This window comes from Tursiops truncatus, chromosome 10 (assembly GCF_011762595.2).
Source record: "Tursiops truncatus isolate mTurTru1 chromosome 10, mTurTru1.mat.Y, whole genome shotgun sequence".
Taxonomy (NCBI): domain Eukaryota; kingdom Metazoa; phylum Chordata; class Mammalia; order Artiodactyla; family Delphinidae; genus Tursiops; species Tursiops truncatus.
In genome coordinates, this window is record NC_047043.1 from 37448975 (window position 1) to 37469368 (window position 20394).

At 38.4% G+C, this 20394-nt stretch overlaps 1 long non-coding RNA gene across 2 annotated transcripts in view; it reads left to right on the forward strand.

Moving 5' to 3' along the window:
* Positions 1 to 199: 199 nt before the first annotated feature.
* Positions 200 to 20394, forward strand: part of LOC109552502 (uncharacterized) — a 41260-nt gene continuing 21065 nt past the window's right edge. For both annotated transcript variants that reach the window (XR_002179309.3, XR_004528436.2), the window contains exon 1: positions 200 to 442. This is a non-coding gene — a long non-coding RNA (uncharacterized lncRNA). The remainder of the gene's footprint in view (positions 443 to 20394) is intronic.

The window sequence follows — 20394 nt, forward strand, 5'->3', positions numbered from 1 at the left end:
ACGGTGGCGGTGCGGACACGGCAGGGGCGCGGAGCAAAGGCGGGATCTGCGCTCGCCGCGGCCCCGGCTCACGCCGACCTGCCTCGCCACGGGGAGAGTCCGACTAGAGAGCTGGGGGGCGTTATGGTCCAGCTGGGAAAGACGGGGTCCATAACTCCTTAGAGTGGTTATTTATCCCCTCCCCCAGCTCTGCGGGGGAGGTGGCTAAGGTTTGGAGCAACAACCCCCCTCCCTGAGCTAGAAGGTCCCTCCAAAGGCTAAGTCAAGAGCAGTCATTGAAGACAAAACCGTTCTGTAGTTTCTTGGGGTGCAGGTGCCTGCAGTACTCCCAGAAAGTCGCCCCCTTCCCCCCGTGCTCCAGTCCGGAGGACAAAGGTCTATCGATGTCCATACTCTTACCCAGTGAGGACAGCCGGGGAAGACCTGCCTCTGTTGTGTAAAGGTGAGCCTCATTCCCCACGAGACATCTTTCTTAAGAAACAGACTTGACTTTTCGTTGTGTGCCATCCTCTCCCTTCTGTGTTTAAAAAGAGTAAACATAAAAGAGTAAACATAAAAGTTTGACGGTCTACTTAAGGACGTCTGGTAACTCGCTTGTCACCATAGACATGGGAAACACTGTCTCCTTAAACCTTATTTGGCTAGGAGTTGGTTAATTTAATGCAAAAGCCGCTTTATAATAGATGTTTGACAAATGGCAACTTCAGACTTTCAGATATAATCAGCCTGGCTTTTGCTTTGGTAAATAAATTTAAGAAGAGAAAAGGGCTCCTTTGTCACCCCTCTTTTGCCTATAAATTGGAAAGCTTACCTCATATGACTGAAGTCTTAAGCACCAGTATTTAACGATGTTTATAAAGGATGTATGGATAGACTGCCTTTAAATGTGAACATGAATGACATGTTTTGAAAGCGTTTCCTCTCCCCGCGCTGGTGGTGTAGCTTGGTAAGACTCACAATTTCTTGCTTGGTTCTGATCATTAATGACAGAGATTGTGGAGTCAGAGGATGAAGGATAAAGGCTTAGGATCCAAGTCTTCCAAATGCTTAAACTTAACGAACTGCTACTTTTGAAGTATAGATGTTCATTATCCTAAGGAATTTAAACATATTGTGTTTTGGATTTGAAAGTTTGATAAAAGTAAGGAAGCTAATTTGTATGACAAAGATGTTTTCCTGATTACATGGTAGCACCTTCTGGCAAAATGATAGCAAAAATACTTCATTAACCAATTTTTTTTTTAAGAGAAAAGGACTGGCTTGTGAAGCTAAGCAAGGACAGGGCATTGTTTTGAAAGCTGTGAAGGTGAAATAGTATGAATTAACGTCAAAAGGCTAGGGAGAGTAATCATTTGGAGGGAAGGTGTAGAAGAAAAGATGATTAATTGTGGAAGGGAAAGCCCCAGAGGCAAGAGAATATTACAATTACTTTTAGTTAAAGAAAAAAAAAAAAGGAAGACTAACAGAAACAAGAACACTGAATTTCAGTTCTTGTTCTTTAAAATGTGAAATATAACCATTTCTACATATAACTAGTAACTTATTTCTTGAGGGATGTTCTCAAAATTTATTTAGTACAATTCCCATTTGTGTGATTGGGAGCTTTTTCCACTAAAGTTAAAGAATAAATACTTTGAGGAAAGGTATTGGTTTCCATTTGTAACAGTAAGTAAAATAATTATTTAAATGCTGTTGAAAATGCATTGTTAACCTGATACATATGATTTCCAGGTTTTTCTATTCAAAGCTTTCATAGAAGACCTTATTCAGCCTAAATGTTTTTCTTCCATTTTCAACTTCCACTTTCTTAATGGTAACTTTACAGTTGTCCTCGCTTCTATTTTTGATATTTGGAATTGGTTTCTGTTTGTATAACTGCACACATAGCCAGTTCACTATGATGTAATCTTAAATGTAACATGGGACAATTATGTCATTAAAAACAAATTTGAGGGCTTCCCTGGTGGTGCAGTGGTTGAGAATCTGCCTACCAATGCAGGGGACACACGTTCAAGCCCTGGTCCAGGAAGATCCCACATGCCGCGGAGCAGCTAAGCTCGTGCACCACAACTACTGAGCATGCGCTCCAGAGCCCACGAGCCACAACTACTGAGCCCACGTGCTACAACTGCTGAAGCCTGTGCGCCTAGAGCCCGTACTCTGCCACAAGAGAAGCCACCGCAACGAGAAGCTCATGCACCACAACAGAGTAGCCCCAGCTCGTCACAACTAGGGAAGGCCCATGCGCCGCAACTAGGGAAGGCCCGTGCACAGCAACGAAGACCCAATGCAGCCAAAAGTAAATAAATGTATTTATTTTTTAAAAAACAAATTTGGAACATGTATCAAAAATCCCAGAGGCACTAAATTTAATTCTCTTTAATCTTTAGCTATTTTAAATAGTTTAAATTCACCAGCCCTTGGCCTTTCCATTAAACCATACAGCAATTCAGTTCAACAGACAGAGGCACAGACCTTTGATTCCCAATAGTAGTTTTTAAAATCCTCCATTTCTAAGTAGACACTAACTTAATTTGGAGTAGGAGACTATTTTACTACTTAAACCCAGAAAAGGAAACATGAGTACAAAAAGTTTCCCCCTCAATTTTTTTTTCAGCATCTCAGGATATCTTTGTCAACAATTTACTGTTATCATTAGTTTACCAAAGCAAGAAACCTCTGAAGGGTCAGATGCAATACCCACTGGATTAATAAAAATATGTGTAATGAAAAGGAAATAGACTTCGAGTAATTGTTGAATTTTTTTTTTTTTTTCCCCTGCTGTACGCAGGCCTCTCACTGCTGTGGTCTCTCCTGTTGCAGAGCACAGGCTCCGGACATGCAGGCTCAGCAGCCATGGCTCACGGGCCCAGCCGCTCGGTGGCATGTGGGATCTTCCCGGACCCCGGGGCACGAACCCATGTCCCCTGCATCGGCAGGCAGACTCTCAACCGCTGAGCCACCAGGGAAGCCCTGTTGAATTATTTTTAGTAGACTATTCCTTCCTTAGACTTTGGATAAAAGAATTCTAAACCATACATAGGAAGAATATGGGAGTTTGAAATCATTGTGATATTTTTATGCTGTAATGAAAATGCTGTAAGAATATAGTTTACTTAGAAAAAGGAAGAAATTTATGCTAACAGGCTTTAAATCGAATACCACACCCTCTAAATTTAATTGCATTCATTTATTCCTGTAACACATTTATCGAACATCTGTGTGTCCAACACTGTTCAAGTTGCTTTGGAAAATAATGACAAAATCTCAACGTAGGGCACAGTGATCATATGTAAATGTAGAATATATTTTTCTTTGCCTTGAGTAGTGTACAATCAAGAAGCAAGCTAGAAATAACTAGAAAATACATGTAGGAGAAATCAGATAAGGCAGTAAACAGTGTAGAGCCACCGCTATTCAAATGGAGGATAGGAGACTTCTTTTAGCCTGGTTCTAAATAGTGATGGATGTGAATTGGCGAAAAGAGTGTGGAATGACATTATTAGGTTGGTGACAGGGCAGCCCAGGCAAAGGGAAAACATGCAGGGAATAATAAGGAAATTACCCTAGCTGGTCTGTATGGGAAGTTGTTAAGAAAGAAAAAGTTGAATTGGATATGGCAAGGGTATAGGGATAATAAAAATAATACCTAATACTTATTTACAAGGTACTGTGCTCAGTGCTTTACCTACCGTATTTATTAAAAATCTTTGTTGCACTTAGAAAACAAACTAGTTTAATTAATAAAGGAAATCTGTTGATTCTCATAACCAGAAGGTCCAGGGGTGCATCTGGTTTTAGGTAAGGTCAAGTCAAGAGATTCAGATTACGTCATCAGGACATAGTTTCTTGCAGTCTCTCAGCCATCCCGAACTAATAGCTGTGGCCAGAAAGACATGATACTCTAATGAGGTGTGGTCATTTTTCACTACCAGAACCAGAGGACACGGGCAGGAGATGATTCTCCAAAGATATAGTGGGCACTTGTACAAAGTAGGTCCAATATGCATGCTATATCTCATTTATCAATTTGTAGCTCTGTGAAATTATTATTATGGTCCCCATTATGCATAGGATAAACTAGAGCAGGAACAGTATTAGGTAAACCAGGAAGAATTTATAGTATTTGTTGTGAAAATAAAAGGACATTAACCAGAATGGTGGAAGAGACTGTAGAGAAAAAGGAAAGGAAGGGTCAAATCAGAAGACAGATCAACAGTTTTATGAGTGATTGGACATAGGAACAAAAGAGAAAATCAAAGATGAATCTAAGCTCAAACTTAGGAGGTTTTGACCATGCTAGTATGGTCATTGCAAATTAAGAGGTGGCAAAGGGTTACTCTGGAGCTCCTTTTGGGTCTGAGGGCCTGAGGATTGAGGAAATGATAAGTCAGCCCAAGTTCTCTGGAGCCCCTTTTAGTCACACTAAAATACATATTCATTCAATAATTATCTGTGAGCTGCAGGTAAGGTTGTATTTTATGCCTGTGAAGACCACAAAGGTGAAAAGGCTATGCTGTCACACTTGAAGTCACTTAAAATCTAATCACAGAAATAAAGCAAGTATATTAGTAACCAGAACATGCAATGGCGTATAAGCACCTCAAGAGAGATGCAAGCAGAGTGGCATGAGAGTTAGAAATGAAAGAGAAGAGGGGAAGGCTCCATGAAGAAGGTGCCAATTGAGCTCCACCTTAAAGCTTGGGTTGAGTGTTAACTAGGAGGATGGGGGAGTGTGGTCCAGGCTGAGCACCATGAGCAGAGAAAGGTGGGACACCATAATATTGATTCAGGAGACAGTGGGTTATCCCGTTTGACCAAAAATGGGAGATGTGAGAGAAAAGACTGGAAAGATAAAGTCCGAGCATGGAGTCTGTTTTATAGGGAACTGGATGTGAAGGGGTGGTAGTTCCTCATGATTTTTAGAACAAGGAAATGGCTTGAATAATTCATGCTTGAAGATCCAGTCAGGCAAGAGAGTATGGTACAGTATGTTTTAAATTATCCACGTAGTATGGCTTACATTATCCTCTTTGGACTTGAATTCTGGCTAGAACATTTTACCATATTCTTAGTGGAATGTTAAACCACAAACCTAAAAGTAAATAGCATGTGGCAAGTGTAAATTGTTCAACCTGATTTAATGTCCTTTCATTTCAACCTTTAATTAGCATTTCTGTTAAGTCCTAAACTTTTAATCATGCGTGAAGTCAGGACACCATAAAATATGTTATTTCCATATTTTAACAAAAGAACTGACCCTGCAAGTAGCCACCTACTTGGTATAATTTTACTAAAGAGAGAAAATGAACAAAAATAATAGCACCTAAAAAATAATAATAATAGCATCTACCAAACCAGAACCTGCATTTTAACAAAATCCCCCTAGGTGATTCATATGTGTGATGGTTAATTTTATGTGTGAAGTTGACCAGGCTAAGGGATAGCTGGTAAAACATTATTACTGAGTGTCTGTGAAGGTGTTTCTGGAAGAGATTAGCATTTTAATCGGTAGACTGAGTAAAGAAGATAACCCCTAATAGTGCGGATGGGCATCATCCAATCTGTTGAGGGCCTGACTAGGACAAAAAGGTAGAGGAAGGTTGAATTCGCTCTCTGGTTGAGCTGGGACATTACCTTCTCCTGCCCTTGGTCCTGGCTCCCACGCCTTTGGACTTGGCTAAGTTATACCAGCAGCCATCCTGGTTCTCCAGCTTGCAGATGACAGATCATGGGACTTCTTGGCCTCCATAATTGCTTGAACCAATTCCTATAATATCTATTTATTCTGTTTCTCTGCAGAACCCTGACTAATACAATGTGCATATTAAAGTTGAGAAGCAGTGGATTAGAGGATATTAGACAATTCCAGGATTAAAGTGTTTTAAGGTCCTTGCATTGTCTGGGAAAAGGGTAAAACTCAAGAATTAATATTTGCCTTTGATTAGTCAGGAATACCTGTTGTAATGTATGATTCCATTTATTTGAAATTCTTGAAAATGCAAACTAATCTATAGTAACAGAAAGCAGATTGGTGGCTGCCTGGAGGTAGAGGAGAGTACTGACTATAAAGGGGCATGTGGGAACTTTTGGGAGTGATGGAAACATTCCGTAAGTTGATTGTGGTGGTAGAGAAACATTTGTCAGAAGTTATCGAAATACTGGGATAGCCGTCATGTATTTTACATAAATTGTACCACAATTAAGTTGATTAAAAAAAGAATACCTGTTGTAATTCTTAGACTAATCATTAAAAGAATGAAAAAAAGAGTATATAACTCACAAACTAGTAGAGAGGAAAAAAGAAATAATAAATATTCAACCAATCAAAAAGAAGACAAAGAAAAAGGAACACAAATAAGCAATAAGAAGAAAAATAAGCAATAAGATGATGGCAGATATAAACTCAATCTACAGTCTAAACGGTAGAATGAACAGTGTACAATGAGAGGGACATTTTTGGGAAAGTTTAACGATAGATGGTTAAAATGTGTGGATTGAGCACATGCACTTGTTCCCCAAACTTTACTTAATATGTTAATAAAGGATTAAAAAAAAAAACCCTGCAAGATAATAAAATCCACAAGAACAGAGAATGGGGGGAAGAAACAACAGCAGTTGAGAACTGTCAATAAAATTTTGGAGAATGGAAGTAGATGGGTGAACAAATCAGAGAAAGTTAAAAGTCTGCAAGAAGAGCCGGTAAAAATCAGCTGATTCACATTAGACCACTAGAAAGGCTTAGAAGTAGGAGACTGCAGGTACTTCTGAAGAAATGTGTGTGCTGGGGGGTATGGGGTGGTGGTGAGGGGGTGGCAGTGGCTTGGAGAGTAGGCCTGAAAGTAGGATTGGCTGAAAAACCTGTTAAAAGGGTGGTTAGATGCCATCAGATCTCCCCACTACTCCTTGGAGATTTGCCATCTCAAGAAATTGAACTAAAGAGATCTGGACTTGGAGATTCCAGGCAGGCACCAATGAAGGCAGGGACAAAGTGCCATTCTGAAAATGGCAATTAGAATGAAACTCTACATACTGAATGGTGAGACACTCCATCCCCGCCTCATTTCCCTTCTCAGTGCTGATAAAGAGGAAGGGAGAAGCTGGTACAAATTGATGGGATCTGGTGGTCCAGAAGGGGGCTGAGAAAAAAATCCCACGAAAATATTTTTAGCCAGCTTATCCTTTCAAGTGGGGAATTGAAAAAAATGTTTTCTTGATATCAAAATCCTCAGTGGCCCAGCCTCCTCCTCAACCTCACATTTTAGAACACCAGGAGCCAAATATATTAGAATCTTGCTATTCAGATTGTTGTTCAAGAACCAGTGGTATTGGCATGCCCTGGGAGGAGGTTAGAAATGCTGACTCTCAGGCCCCACTCCAGACCTGCCAAACCAAAAGCTGCATTTTAACAAGATTCCCCCAGGTGATTTATTTATTTATTTTTAATAATTAACTCTTTTTTTTTAATAGATTTATTTTATTTATTTATTTATTTTTGGCTGCGTTGGGTCTTCGTTGCTGCACGCCAGCTTTCTCTAGTTGTGGCGAGCGGGGGCTTCTCTTGTTGCGGAGCACAGGCTCTAGAGGTGCAGGCTCAGTAGTGGTGGCGCACGGGCTTAGTTGCTCCGTGGCATGTGGAATCTTCCCGGACCAGGGATCGAACCCGTGTCCCCTGCATTGACAGGAGAATTCTCAATCAGTGCACCACCAGTGCATGTTTTGCATGTTAAAATTTGAGAAGCAGTGGATTAAAGGATATTAGAGAATTCCAGGATTCCTCTCTGAAAGTAAAGTCCTATTTACAAATATTTATGGAGGAACATCCCCAGTAAAAACAAAAAAATTTCAGTTTGCCACCTTTTGCCTTATATTGAAGCCTACCAGATACCAAAATACCCCCTCCCTTTGCCCCAACACACACAATTTTAAACAACTTTTTATTACCTCACTCAAAATTGAGTAGACAGTCAAGAACCAAGAGATATATGAGGAAAGTCTCACGAACGTCATAGCCCAAAACAAAGGAACAGAATGGAAACAGTTAATGTAGAGAACCACAGAAGTTTTAACAAACAAAAATCTCAGCCTCAAAGAGTAGCATCCAAAAAAAAAAGAGTAGCATCCATGAAATGGGAACGTGATAATATTAGAAAAGAAGGAAAGGAGGGAAGGAGGGAGAATGAAAATACGCAGTCAAAAGATTAAAAACTCTTGAAAATTAAAAATAAGAAAGTATGAAAGATTTTAAAAAGATACAATGGAAGATTTGGAAGGTGAAGTTGAAGTCTCCCAGAGAGTAGAGGGAAAATAGGAAAGTACAGAGAAGAGAAAAGAGAACTTGAGGATCAATTCAGGACACTCAACATCCCATCTATAGTAATTCTAGAAAGAGAAATGATAAATTTTCCCAGAAATGAAGGTCTTGAGTTTCCAGAATGAAAGACTCCACCAGTGCCCTGGTACAATGAATGCAAAAAGATCTAATCTAAGAACACTAGTGATAGAAAAAGGGAGGATCCTAAAAGCTTCTAGAGAGAAAAAAGCAGGTCACATAGAAAAGATTACGAATCAGAATGATACCAAGTTAGAAGACATCAGAATAACCCCATCAAATGCTGAGAGAATGTTGTTTTCAATATTCAAGTCTATGCCTTGCCTAAGTATCAAGTGTGGGAATAGTATAAAGACATTTTCCAACTTGCAAGGTCTCATTTATCTATTCTTTCTCAGGAAGCAACTGGATGACATTTTCCACCAAATGATGGAGAAAAAAATCAAGAAAAATAGAAGTCACGGGGTCCATGAAATGGGATCCAATACAAGAAAGAAGCAAAAGGCATCCCCAGTTATGATGAAGGGAAATCCCAGGAAGAGTTGTGTGGCAGGCTTAGGGTGCAACCATTGGAGTTGGAGGACTCCAGAAACAACTGGAATGGATAATTTACCATATACATTTGACCGTATGAGAGGAGGTTTTCAGTACTGATAGTTTAGAGATGGATTTAATGATATGTATATAGATAATTAAAAATTTTAAACAGGCTATTATTAATTCCAGGAAAGACAACTCATGTGAAAAAAATATAATTTCTATATATTTCACAATATAATTTCTATAAGCCTGTGACTCATTTGCAAACATTTATATAATCATAATGAAAAACAGAATAGAGATTTAACTAAAAATTATAAAACTTTTTTGAGAATATGAGGTGAGTGGTAGGAGATATAAGAAAGTTACTCATTGTCTATAGTTGAAAGGTAATAGATAATGTGTAAAGTTGAAAAATCAAGAAGTAACAGTAATTGCGAGTTATTTAGAAATGAAAGATAAATACTGGAAGAAACTACAAAAGAGTTTGAAAGCGTTGCTTATGGATTAGGAGAGCAGGAATTGGGGTGAAGCAGAGATCTCTGGTTTTATTTTTAAGCCTCAGAATTATTTGAGTTTTTATTTCTTTTTTTAAAAATTTATTATTTATTTCATTTATTTATTTTTGGCTGCGTTGGGTCTTCGTTTCTGCACGTGGGCTTTCTCTAGTAGCAGCAAGTGGGGGCTACTCTTCGTTGCGGTGCAGGCTTCTCATTGCGGTGGCTTCTCTTGTTGCGGAGCACGGGCTCTAGGCGTGCAGACTTCAGTAGTTGTGGCACATGGGCTCAGTAGTTGTGGCACGCGGGCTCAGTATTTGTGGATCGCGGGCTCTAGAGCACAGGCTCAGTAGTTGTGACACATGGGCTTAGTTGCTCTGCGGCATGTGGGATCTTCCCGGACCAGCGCTCAAACCCGTGTCCCCTGCATTGGCAGGTGGATTCTTAACAACTGCACCACCAGGGAAACCCTGACTTTTAAAAACTGTGTAATTTCGTAGACGTTGATATGAAATATACTTAAAATTAAATGATATAATTTCAAAAGTAAGTGAATGGATTGAAAAGTGGCTGTAATAAATTAGCTGTCCAATTCAGTATGGCAGAAAGAGTGTGCATCATACAGAAGAGAGTTAACATAGCAGGCCTGACTGCTGTCCTTTGAAATGCCTGCTTACATGGGTGGCATCTGGGAACTTCCTGGATTTCAGGAAGGTTCTCACCACCCTCACTGATAAGAGTGGTTCACTGTGCTTAAACTATTTGTGCAAACAATATGGTTTACGCTAGACAGCTGCTTTCCTTCTGGAGTATATGCCACCAGGCAGAGGGTGCCTTTGTAACCAGCCCCCAGTAAAAACTCTGGACAGTCTCTAATGAGCTTCCCTGGTAAACAACATTTGACATGTGTTGTTACAACTCATTGTTGAGGGAATTAAGTGCATCCTGTGTGAGAGAGGACTCTTGGAAGCTTGGTCCTGGTTTCCTCCAGACTCCACCCCATGTGCCTTCCTTTTCTCTTTGCTGATTTTACTGATTTTGCTCTGTATCCTTTCTCTATAATAAATTGTAGCCATACATACAGCTGCATGCTGAATCCTGATTCTTCCTATTGAATCACTGAATTTGGGGGTGGTTTTGAGGACCCCAGACACACATTTTACTTCAAATACCCATTAAAATAATAGTGTAATTACAGGATGCATGTTTGCAAGCAATAAAACCCAATTCTAGCTGTCTCAGGAAAAAACAGAATTTATTGGAAGGGTTGAAGTGGGGCTGACAGAATTGAAAGGAGACTGGAGGAGCAAGCTAGAAATCAAATATAATCTAGCTAGGACATTGCCACCACTGCCTATACTGTAAGTAGAAACTTAATATTTCTTCTTTTACTTACTAGTATTGGAAATACAGTTTATTGTTGCCTGTTCATCTTATATTTAGCCACCTTGCTAAACGTATTATTTCGAATAATTTGGTTGGTTCTTAAGGGTTTTCTCTATAGATAATTATATTATTTGTAAATAATAGTTTTGATCTTCCCTTTTCAAACATTCCTTCCTCCCTTCCTTCCTTCCTTCCTTCTTTCCTTCCTTCCTTCCCCCCCCACCCCCCCCCCCCCCCCCTCCTTACTGACCTTCAGCACAATGTTAGATAGAAGCAATAGACATCCCTGACTTGTTACTCAGTTATAAGGAAATGCTTCTGACATTTCCCTACTAAGAATGATGTTTGCTTTCGGTGTTATGTGAGATACCCTTTAACAGATTCAGAAAGATCATTTCTATTCTCACTTTGCTAAAAGTTGTTTCATCATGATGAGTGTTGAATTTTATCAAATGCACTTTCTGCATCTATTAAGATGATAATCGGTTTTCTCCTTTACTGTTAATGTGAAGAATTGGTTCTCTAATATTAAACCATTCTTGTATCTCTGAAATTAGCCTGACTTTGTCATGATTTATTACCTCTTTTATATATCACTGCTTTGGTTTGCTAATACTTTAATATATTTGCATCTAGGTTCACAAGTGAGATTACTGTAATTTGATAGCTTTGGGAATTAAGTTTTATTAATCTCATAGTATGAATTGGAAATATTTCCTCTTTTTCAGTTTTATGGAAGAGTTTGTATATGATTGAAATGAACTGTTTCTTGGAAGGTTGGAATATTTTTTCTAGGGTTTGTTCATCTGAGTTTTGCAAAATGTTTTCTTTTGAATCTCTGCTACATCTATAGTTATGTTCCCCTTTGCATTACTAATATTTTTTTCTTCTCTTCTTTTCTCTCCCCTTTACCCCCACCCCCAATCAATTTTATTAATTTTTTTACCCCAGATAGCTAGCTTTTGGCTTTGTTGATCATCCTTAGTCTTTTTTTTTTTTTTTTTTTTTTTTTTTTTGCAGTACGCGGGCCTCTCACTGCTGTGGCCTTTCCTGTTGCAGAGCACAGGCTCCGGACGCACAGGCTCAGCGGCCATGGCTCACGGGCCCAGCCACTCCGCGGCATGTGGGATTTTCCCGGACCGGGGCACGAACCCGTGTCCCCTGCATTGACAGGCGGACTCTCAGCCACTGCGCCACCAGGAAAGCCCCCCATTTTTTTGATTGTTGCTCTAACCATTTTAATCTGCTTCCTTCCACTTTATTCTGTTACTTTTCTAAAAGTTTGGGTGCCTAGTTTTTTAAATTTTCAGACTTTCTTCATTTCTAATATAAGCATTCAAGACTATAAGTTTACCTCGAATTACCACTGTTGTTTGTTTGTATGTTTCTCAAGTCTTGATACATAGTATTTTCATTATTGCTCAATTATAAATATCTTTACACTTCTCTTATGATTTTATCTCAGATCCAAGTGTTGTTTTGAAGTGTGTGTATGTTAAATTTTTAATTTTGAGATAATTTTAGTTTCACAAGCAGTTATAAGAAATAATACAGAAGGATTCCATGTACACTTTATCCAGTTTCCTCCAATAGTAATATCTTGCAAAACTATAGAAAATATCACATCCAGAATATTGACATTGATGAGAATTCAGCTGTTAATCTTACTGAGGATCCCTTATATGTGATGAATCATATCTGTCTTGCTGCTTTCAAGATTCTCTTTGTCCTTGGCTTTTGAGAGTTTGATTCTGATATGTCTAGATATGGATCTGTTTATCTTAGAGTGTGTTGAGCTTCTTGAATGTGTAGATTCATGATTTTCACCCAATTTGGGACATTTGGGGCCAAATTTTTTTTTTGTTCCCTTCTCTCCTCTCCTTCTGGGACCTCCTTATGCACATGTTGGTACACTTCATGGTGTTTCACAGGTATCTGAAGCTCTGGCTGTGTTCATTTTTCTTTATTCTTTTTTTTCTCTCTATTCCTCAGACTGGAGAATCTCAACTGACCTGTCTTCAAGTTTTCTGATTCTTCTTTCTGCCAGCTGGAATCTACAGCCATGTTCCTCTAGTAAAAAATTTCATTTCAGTTATTGTACTGAAGTTCTTTCTTTTTTTTTTTGGCCTCGTTGCGCGGCATGCGGGATCCCAGTTCCCCGACCAGGGATCGAACCCAGGCCACAGCAGTGAGGGCGCCAATTCCTAACTATTGGATTGCCAGGGAATTCCCCTGAAGTTCTCTTTTTATATTGGTATTTATATTGGTTCTTTTTTTATAATTCTTTCTCTTTACTGATAGTCTCTATTTGGTGAGACATTCTCATACTTTCCTTTAGTTCTTTAGATATGATTTCCTTTAGTTCTTTAAACGTATTTATAATAGATGATTTAAATTCTTTGTCTGGTGAAGTCTGTCCATCTGAGCTTTCTGAGAGACAGCTTCTATTCATTGCTTCTTCCCCCCCACCTTGTGTATGTCCTGTTTTCCCCTTTCTTTGTATGTCTCATATGTTTTTTGAAAACTAGACATTTTAAATAATATAATGTGGCAACTCTGCATATCACATTCCCCTCTCTTCCCAGGGTTTATTGGGGTTGCTGTTTGTTGTTGCTGCTGCTGCTTCTGTTTTTTTAGTGACTTTCCTGAACTAATTCTGTAAAGTCTGTATTCTTTGTCATGCGTGGCACTGATAGTCTCTGCTTGGTTAGTGATCAGGTAATGAATGGACAGCTATCTCATTACATGCCTTGAATTAATGTCTCCTGGCCTTTGCCAGGTGTGTGTGTGTGTGTGCACATGCGTGTGGTGTTAGGGTATATCTTCAAGACTCCAACACACTGTGGACAACTCTGCTTTAGTCTTTACTTCCTGCTTGTGCAGAGCCTAAAGGTCTCCCAGCAGTGAGTGAGATTAGGATCTTCTCAGACCTTTCCTGGGCATGCACACAGCCCAGCACATACATGTGGTCTTCTAGATATCCAAGAATATGTTGGAACTTTTCAAAGGCTCCTATAGATACCTTATTCCAAAGTTTTTCCTTTTAAGCTTTTTGTCAGCTTCTTCCTTGCCCCACACAATTGTTATCGCCTAAGTCACCTGTGATGTTAAACAATTGCCCCTGGTTATTTTCAATAAATGCTCCAGGGAAAAGGGTATTCACAGTGAATGAGCTCTGAGTCAGTTCAAATAAACACAAACCCTGAGAGTGGTGGTTTACAGGGAACTGCCAGACAGGTCAAATAATGACAGTTATTTGGGGATGGAGCCTTTGAAAAGCTCCAAGCCTATTTTGACCTCTCCAGTGACTGCTAGGCTGCTAGTCTTCATGGCTGCCATGTCTGCAGGGCTGTTGGTTTCCAAGGCCACCATGGAAGTAGAGAGAAGACGTGAATAGGGCAAATTAAAATGCTACAAAGTTCTTTGTTTACTGAGATTCAGCCATTTTTTGTAATAAATACTCTTCAGACTGTTCTGAGCCTTTGGTTAATTTTCAGAGTTCGGAAAATGTTGATTTTGGCAACTTTGCCAGTGCTTTCATTGCTTTTATAAGGAGCAGTTTTCTAAGGTCCTTGCTCTGCCATTTTGGAAGGATCTCCTATCATTTTGACATTGATACAGTCAAAATAAAAACAATTCCAGCACCACAAGGATCTCTTATGTTGTCCTTTTATAGCCACATCTGTTTCCTTCCTGTAGCCCTCTTAAGTCCTGGCAACCGCTAATCTGTTCTCTGTTTTATAATTTTGATATCTCTAGAATGTTATATAATTGGAATCATATAGTATATAACCTTTTAGATTGGTTTTTTTCACTAAATATAATTCTTTGGAGATTCATCCAGATTGTTGCCTTTATCAATAATTTGTTCCATATTATTGCTAAGTAATAATCCATGATATGAGTATACCACCATTTGTTTAACCATTTACCCATTAAAGGACATCTGAGCTATTTCCAGTTTGAGGCTTTTATGGATAAAGCTGCTCTGAACATTCACGTACACGTTATTATGTGAACATAAGTTTCTCTCTGAGTTAGAAGCCCAGGAGTGCAATTGCTGAGTCATATGGTAATTGCATGTTCAGTGTTTTTATTTTTTAATTAATTTATTTATTTTTGGCTGTGTTGGGTCTTTGTTGCTGCGCGCGGACTTTTCTCTAGTTGCAGTGAGTGGGGGCTACTCTTCGTTGCAGTACACGGGCTTCTCATTGTGGTGGCTTCTCTTGTTGCAGAGCACAGGCTCTAGGCACGCAGGCTTCAGTAGTTGTGGCTTGCGGGCTCTAGAGCGCAGGCTCTGTAGTTGTGGCGTGCGGGCTTACTTGCACCGCGGCATGTGGGATCTTCCTGGACCAGGGATTCAACCTGTGTCCCCTGCATCAGCAGGCAGATTCTTAACCACTGTGCCACCAGGGAAGTCCTTTCAGTGTTTTTAATAAACTACCAATCTAGAAGACATAAAAAATGGAAAAATACTCCATGATCATAGATTGGAAGAATTAATATTGTTAAAATGTGTACACTGCCCAAAGCAATCTACAGATTCAATGCAGTCTCTATCAAAATTCCAATGGTATTTTTCACAGAAGTAGAACAAATGATCCTAAAATCTGTATGGAACCACATAAGAAGCCCAAATAACCAAAGCAATCTTGAGAAAGAAGAACAAACTGGAGTAATTATGCTTCCTGTTTTCAAACTATATTAATCAAAAGCTGATTTCAAAGCTATAGTAATCAAAAAAGTACAGTATTGGCATAAAAACAGACACATAGATCAATGGAACAGAATAGAGAGCCCAGAAATAAACAATGCATATATGACTATTTAACTTATGACAGAGAGCTAAGAATATACAATGAGGAAAGGACAGTCTCTTCAGTAACTGTCCAGTTGGGAAAACTGGACATCCACCTGCAAAAGAACAAAACTGGACCACTATCTTATACCATACACAAAAATTAACTCAAAATGGATTAAAGACTTGAAACTCTAAAACTCCTGGAAGAAAACATAGGCAGTAAGCTTCTTGACATCAATCTTGGCAATGATTTTTTGGATTTGACACCAAAAGCAAAAGCAAAGGTAAATGAATACATTAAAGTGAAAAGCTTCTGCACAACAAAGGAAACCATCAACAAAATGAAAAGGCAAACTGCTGAATGGGAGAAAATATTTGCAAAGCATAGATCTGACAAGGGGTTAATATCCAAAATATATAAACAACTCATACAACTCAATAGCAAAAGACAAAACAATCCAGTTTTTAAATGGGCAAAGGATCTGAATGGATATTTTTCCAAAGAAGACATACAAGAAGCCAACAGGTACATGAAAAGGTGCTCAACATCACTATCATTAGGGAACTACAAATCAAAAGCACAATGAAATATCACTTCACACCTGTTAGAATGGTTATTATCAAAAAGACAAGAAGTAACTAGTATTGGTGAGGACATGGAGAAAAGGGAACCCTGCTGCACTGTTCATGGGAATGTAAATTGGTACAGCCATTATTGAAAACAGTATGGACGTTCCTCAAAAAATTAAAAATAGAACGACCAAATGATCCAGTAGTTCCACCTCTGGGTATTTATCCAAAGGAAATGAAATTACTAACTTGAAAAGATATTTGCATCCTTATGTTCATTGCAGAATTATTTGCAGTAGCCAAGACGTGGAAACAACCTAAGTGTCCATTGACTGGTGAATGGATAAAGAAGATGTGCTGTATAAGTCAGCTGTATATTTATGAATATTATTCAGCCATAAAAAAAGAAGGAAATCCTGCCATTTGGGACAACATGGATGAACCTCGAGGGCATTATACTAAGTGAAATAAGACAGAAAGACAAATATTGTATGATATCAATTATATGTGGAATCTCAAACAAACAAACTCACAGATACAGAGAATAGATCGATGGTTGCCAGAGGTGGGGGTTGGGGTAGGCAGAATGGGTTAAGGGGGTCAAAAGGTACAAACTTCCAGTTATAAATAAGTCCTGGGACTATAATGTACAGCATGAGGACTACAGTTAATAATACTGTATTGTATATTTGGAAGTTGCTAAGAGAGTAGAACTTAAAAGTTCTCACCATAAGAAAAAAAAATTTTATAACTGTATCGTGGTGGATGTTGACTGGACTTATTTGGTGATCATTTTGCAGGATATACAGGTATCGAATCATTACATTGTACACCTGAAACTAATATAATGTTATATGTCAATTATATCTCAATTTTTTTTAAAAAAGCGTTTTCCTTGTGTTAACAGGACTAAGCCAGTGGCACATAGTTATCCATGAAATCAGGTAGAAGGTACAGGCAAGCAGTGACTGGTACGTGGATAAGTCTTCCTGAACAATATAAGAAACTTAGAACTCTTTTACTCCAAGTACCTGGCCTTCTGGTTACATAATACAATTTTCTAGTATTTTAGAACTGTTCTTTTGAATTTAATTTTTGTGGCTAAGTAATAAATTCATAAGGTTCAAAAGCCAGAAATATAAAATGGTATATAGCAAAAAGTCCCATCCCATATTTGTCCCGCATCCGTTCAGTTCTCTCTCATAGGAAATTGCTGTTCTTAGTTTATGTAACCTTCCAGAATTTTATTATGCACAAACACAAAGTAACATAGATTTTTCGTACTTTACCTCTCCTTTTTAATAAAAAAGGTAACGTGCTGCATTAACTGCTCAGCGTCTTACTCTTTTTCACTTAGTATATCTTGGAGACCTTTCTATATCAGTGCATTGAGATCTAATCAGTGCATTGAGATTATTATTTTTTTAAATAGCTATCCATATTTCATCATATGGATTACTATAATTTAGTTACCAGTCCCATACAGATGAAATTTGGGTTGTTTCAAGCCCTGTTATTGCAAGCAATTCTGGAAAGAAAAACTGTATACACATATTGTTTCATACATATGGAAGTATGTCTGTGGGATAAATCACCCAAAGTAGAATTCCTGTGTCAAAGACTATCACATGTGGAAGCGTGATAGCTCTCCGTAAGGACTGTGCCAGTTATGCTCATATAAGCCATGTGTGAGAGTGCCTGCTTTCCCACAGCTTCATCAATGGAATGTGTTGGCAGACTTTCAGAGTTCTTGCCAATCTGATAGGTGAAAAAAATGATATTTTGATGTAGTTTTAACTTGAATTTCTATTATTATGAGAGTTTGAGCATTCTTTCATATGTTTAAAGCCATTACCCTGGGAACTGACAAGAGTAAGAATGCATTTATATATACATTTGTTAAAACTGGTGGAACTGTGCAGTTTAAATCTGTGCATTTCACTGTATGTAAATTATACTTCTAGTATCATTTTTCAAAAAGATTTTTATTTCTCTATTTAATGACTTTGTCAAAAATAATTTGACCGATATGCGTGGGTCTATTTCTTGACTCTATTCTATAACATTGATCTATTTGTTCTTTTGCCAGTGTCACACTGTCTTGATTTTCTTTGCTTTATAATAAGCTTTGAAGGCATGTAGAATAATTTCTCCAAATTTACTACTTTCCTTTTCTAAGGTCATTTTGAGTGTTCTATGTCCTTTGCAGTTCCACATAAATTTTAGAATCAGCTTATCAATTTCCATAATAGAGCTTGCTGGAGATTTTCATTGGGATTGCATTGAGTATATCAATTTGGGGGGAATAGCTTAACAGTATGAGTATTATAGTCCATTAATAGAATATTTTTTCCATGAATGCATGTCTTTAATTTCACTCAGAAATGTTTTATAGATTTCAGTGCAAGGGTTTTGTGCATTTTTATTAAATTACCCTAAAGTATTTTCTGTCTTTTAATGATCATATAGATGATCTTTTGCTGGCTATTCTTGTTTTTCCATACCTATTTTAGGATGAAATTCGTTTAAAAAAGAAAGATTCTTTTTTTAAAGATTTTTTTGATGTGGACCATTTTTTAAGTCTTTATTGAATTAGTTACAATATTGCTTCTGTTTTATGTTCTGGTTTTTTTTTGGCTGGGAGGCATGTTGGATCTTAGCTCCACGACCAGGGCTCCAACCTGCACCCCCTGCGTTGGAAGGTCCAGTCTTAACCACTGGACCGCCAGGGAAGTCCCAAGAAAGATATATTTTTTAAAAGAAGTCATTTGATATTTTTAAAGGGAAAATTGAAACCGCTTTGATATTGTCTTACTATTCAACAATAGGTCTTCTTTTTGCTTGAGTCTTTTGTGTGCTTCAATAATGTTTTAGGCTCCCCCGCCCCCCCCCACCCCAACCCATGCTAGGTCTTACACATTTCTGGTTAAGGTAATTCCTGAGTATTTTATATTTTTGTTGCTGTAATGAATGGGACCTTTCCTTTCAGTGTATCTTCTGATTATTGCTTGCATATGCAAAAATTACTTATGTTCATATATTAATTTTTTATATTTTACTGTACTGGATTTTATTATTATTTGTAGTAGTTTTCAGTTGATTATCTTGCATTTTGCATGTGTATAGTCACATTATGCAAATAGTAATAACTTTACCCCCTCCTTTCCAGTTTCTATACTTTTGAATTTTTTTTAGTCTTCACCAATTGTGTTGGTAGTATCTCTAGTATAATGTTAATAACAGTCAGGGTAGTAGACAGTCTTTTCCTGATTCCATTGAAAATGCTCCTACTGTTTCCTCATTAAGCATCATATTCGTTTTGGGGATAAAATTAATTTATTTTACAATGTTAAAGAAGAATCTATCCTCCTTTTTAGAGGGTTTTTGTTTTAATTTATTTATTTAATTTATTTATTTTTGTCTTCATTGGGTCTTCACTTATGTGCACAGGCTTTCTCTAGTTGTGGCGAGCAGGGGCTACTCTTCATTGCGGTGCACAGACTTTTCATTGAGGTGGCTTCTCCTGTTGCGGAGCATGGGCTCTAGGCACACGGGTTCAGTAGTTGTGGTGCAGAGGCTTAGCTGCTCCACGGCATGTGGGATCTTCCTGGACCAGGGCTTGAAACTGTGTCCCCTGCATTGGCAGGCAGATTCTTAACCACTGCGCCACCAGGGAAGTCCTTTAGAGGGTTTTTATTTTATTTTTAAAATTTATTTTATTTATTTAGTTAGTTAGTTAGTTTTGGCTGCATTGGGTCTTCGTTGCTGCACGCAGGCGTTCTCTAGCTACGGTGAGAGGGGGTTACTCTTCCTCGCGGTGCATGGGCTTCTCATTGCGGTGGCTTCTCTTCTTGCGGAGCACGGGCTCTAGGTGCACAGGCTACAGTAGTTGTGGCTCGAGGGTTCTAGAGCGCAGGATCAGTAGTTGTGGCTCGAGGGTTCTAGAGCGCAGGCTCAGTAGTTGTGGCGCACGGGTTTCGTTGCTCCATGGTATGTGGGATCTTCCCAGACCAGGGATTGAACCCATGTCCCCTGCATTGGCAGGCGGATTCTTAACCACTGTGCCACCAGGAAAGCCCCTTTAGAGGGTTTTTAAATCAAGGATGTTTGTTGAACTTTATCAAAGCTTTCTTAATATCTGTGAAATTTATATCCTTATATTGAACTATCTTTGTATTTTTAAAATAATCTCACTCGATCATAATGTGTTGTCTTTAATGTATTCCTGGTTTTTGTTTGCTATATTTTACTTAGTGTACTTAGGCAGT